This window comes from Neoarius graeffei, chromosome 13, assembly GCF_027579695.1.
Source record: "Neoarius graeffei isolate fNeoGra1 chromosome 13, fNeoGra1.pri, whole genome shotgun sequence".
NCBI lineage: Eukaryota > Metazoa > Chordata > Actinopteri > Siluriformes > Ariidae > Neoarius > Neoarius graeffei.
Window position 1 is genome coordinate 2,525,296 of NC_083581.1, and position 3,885 is coordinate 2,529,180.

Consider the following 3,885-nt stretch of genomic DNA (forward strand, 5'->3'; position numbering starts at 1 on the left):
AAGGGTTACAATTTTAAAGTTTAGGTTTTATTCTTCTATTTGTGAATAAATACAATATGAAAGTTTTATTTTAACCGGTCGTGACTGTGTTGTTCTTGTATCTAAACTCACAATGTGCTCAAAATACGAATATTTACACGAGCATTTATTTAAAACAACTAATAACTCAATTAAAACTAGACCACATTTCCGCAGAGAAAATGCAAAGTGTGCTTGCTGAGCTGTAGCAGAACAGCTATCATGCTAATAGATAACATACTAACAGCTAGCATTCTAACATGCTAATGATTAACATGCTATTTGTTAAGATTGTAACATTTTGAGGCTAATATGCTGACAGCTATCATGCTAACAGGCTAACATGCTAATGGCTAGTATGTTAACTTTTAGCATGCTAACATGCTGAGGGTGACATGTTAACAGCTAACATGCTCAGGCAAACTCGCTAACAGCAAACATGCGAACTCTGCATGCTACCATGCTAATCCTAACATGTTAACAGCTCTCATGATAACATGCTAACAACTCGTGAGCTAACAGCAGGCATGATATCATAATGGGTAACATGCTAACAGCTAGCATGGTAACACGTGAATGCTTATATGCTAATTGCTATCGTGTGTGCATGTAAGTATTCCTAATAAAGTGGCCATTGAGTTGAAGTTGATTTGCTGTCAAAGTCTCAAATGAGCAGATCCTTGCCAAATGCATCATCACCTCTGGGGGAAGGGAGGAACGACTCCGTCAAGCTTCCACTGATTAGCGGCAAAATGGAGAAAAAACGGACGGATGAAAGGCGAGAGAAAGCCGAGTGCGGATCAGAACCGATATCATGTGTGTGATGGTGATTTGGCCTGAGGTGCCGTATGAAGTTTGGTGGATGTGTGCTGAAGTGTTACTGAGCAAAACTCCATTCATTTGAATGGGGCCAAAAATCAATGGAAGCCTATGGAGGTAAAAAGAGATGTGTGAAAACCAAGGAAAAGATGAGTGCAGGTCTCAGATGAGGGGATGGATCTGTGCGGGGACTTGGCCTGAGGCATCAAGTGAAGTTTCTTGAAGTTTAGTCACTTGGTTAAAAAAATTGATGGAGAGTGAAAGTTTTTCTCCTGAAACACCATTCATTTTCAATGGGGCCAAAAATCAATGCAAGCCTATGGAGGAAAACGGGATGAGCAAAAAGAAAGGAAAAATATGAGTGCGGGTCAGAACCGATTGCATGTATGTGTCAGGGGAGTTGGCCTGAAGTATCACGAGGTTTGGTGCATCTGCGATGGAGCGTGTCCGAGTAGGATGATTCAATTCATGAGCCCTATTCATTCTCTATGGGAAAAAACCAAAAGAAAAACGACAAGAACAAGAGAACGGGCGCGTTGATCCAAAAGCTGTATACAAGCACACTACACCACTCCGGGCCAGATGTCTCAGAGTTGGAACGGTGTCTATCTTGAACAGCCTAGGAGGAGTAGTGGATCCAAAAAACGTGTTGGAATAAGGCAGAATAAGTAAACTTAAGAAGAACAATAGTGTGCTTGCCTTCGGCTGCTGTGTGCTTGAGCAAGCACACCAACTAGTACTTTTGAGTTGACAGTAATGAAACAACTTCTTCCTTTTTAATGGCAGTTGGCAAACAACTTTTGGAAGCATTACCGCCACCTACCGAAATGGAGTGCGAGTCTGGATATCTAAGTAATACTAAAAAAAAAACCCTAAATTCTTCTAATCAGACCAGATTCTTCCAAGAAGTGAAACAAAAACCTAAAGCAAACTTCGCCTGAATTTTTCTGAAGAATTGTATTTATTCTTAAAGGTACACTTTCTGCGTCTAGCTCTTGGATAAGTTGCTGCCTCTCCTGGTCAAACTTCGTACAGTTAGAACATGCTCTACGGTCTCAACAGCATCACATACACTACACTTTCCATCAGCATGCTTTTTTAAAAGAAATAGAGTACTGTTCAAACCAGTGCGCCCAAACCTCATCCTAGAGATAATATCTTCCTCGTGAGTGGATCTAGCAGTTGGTCTTGCACCGCCCACAAACATTTGAATACTGTAATATTTCCTACCAGTGTTAGCATTATTCCAGCCACTTTGCCATTTTTCCTTGGACTTTGACTTGACTATTGTTTTAATTTCAGATTTACTATAATGAATATCCATAGTGATCTCAGGAGATTCACATGCCTTCTTAGCGTTCTTATCAGCTAGTTCATTACCTCGTACTCCTAAATGAGCTGGGACCCATAAAAAACTGACATTTGTATCAGAGTTTAATAGTCTACTTATCATCTGTACAATTTCTAAAACAATGTCCTGTCTGGACTGCGACATAGCACTCTGGATGCTCATCAATGCAGATGCAGAGTCTGACGCGATTAGCACCCTATTCCTTGGCCTGTTGTTCTCAACCCAGGACGGGACAATAAGAATAGCTACTAGCTCAGCTGTGTAAACTGCAAGATCATTACTCAATCTTTCTTTTTTACAGATCTTGAGGCTAGGTATTACAAATGCAACACCAACTTTACCTTCTATTGACTTTGATGCATCTGTAAATACCACAAGTTTATCTTCATACACATCTCTAATATGATACTCAACTATATCTCTGTTGATTTCCTCATTCATTTTCAATTCTAACAGGTCTAGGTCAACTAGAGGTTCTCTCAATAGCCACAATGGAACAGCTGGATAAGACACTGATGGACACACATTAAGCAACTGGAGGCCCATTTTACTTGCTTTCTGAGATATAATCCACCCAAAGCTTCTAACTTGAGACCTCTCTCTCTCTCGGCAGTGAATTAAAGAAGAATAGCTTATGTGATCTTCCTTTTGCCCTCTAAGGTTAGCCCAATAAACCAGAGTTAACTGATCCCTCCTGATATGAAGAGGCATTTCACCCATCTCAACCTGAATTGCATTAACTGGGGTATTTTTCATAGCACCACAACATAACCTCAAAGCTTTATGTTGAATAACATCCAACTTAATTAAGAGTGATTTAGATGCAGATCTGTAAGCCATACACCCATAGTCAAATACAGATCTCATGAGGCTAATGTAAATAGTTTTCATGGCTGGCCTATTTGCACCCCCAATCCACCCCACGCAAGCATCGCATCACATTTAAAACTTTTTTACATCTCTCAATCATCTTCTGGATATGTACAGACCATGTTAGCCTCTTATCAAACCATAGGCCTAAATATTTGAAGCAATCGACTCTTTCTAGCTCTGTGCCAGATATCTTTAAGTCTAGAGGAATAATCCTCCTGGTAAAAAATACTGTTTTAGTCTTATCTATAGAAATTCTAAATCCCCATTCAAGGGCCCACTTTTGGACAGCATCCACTGACTGCTGCATCTTATTGACAATAAAGTTAACATTTCTACCCCTCTTCCACATAGTCCCATCATCTGCAAACAATGTAACATTAACTGATCTCTGTAAATCTTTAAAAACATCATTGATCATAATCAAGAATAGTACTGGGCTGATAATACTACCTTGGGGCGTACCATTCTCAACTATATACTCATTACTAAATTCATTAATTTTAACTATAATTCTCCTACCAGATAAGAAGTCTCTAACCCACTGGAACATTCTTCCTTTAATTCCCATCTGTTTCAACTTAATAAAAAGACCCTCTCTCCAGACCATGTCATAGGCCTTTTCAACATCAAAAAATATGGCCAAAACGGTCTCTTTATTAACCTGAGCTTTCCTTACTGAGTCCTCCAGGGCAACTATTGGATCCATAGTCCCCCTTCCCTTCCTAAAACCACTCTGGTAGCTATGCAATAGATTTCTAGTGTCTAACCAGTAGACCAGCCTGTCATTAACCATTCTTTCCATTACTTACCCATTTGAGAAGTTA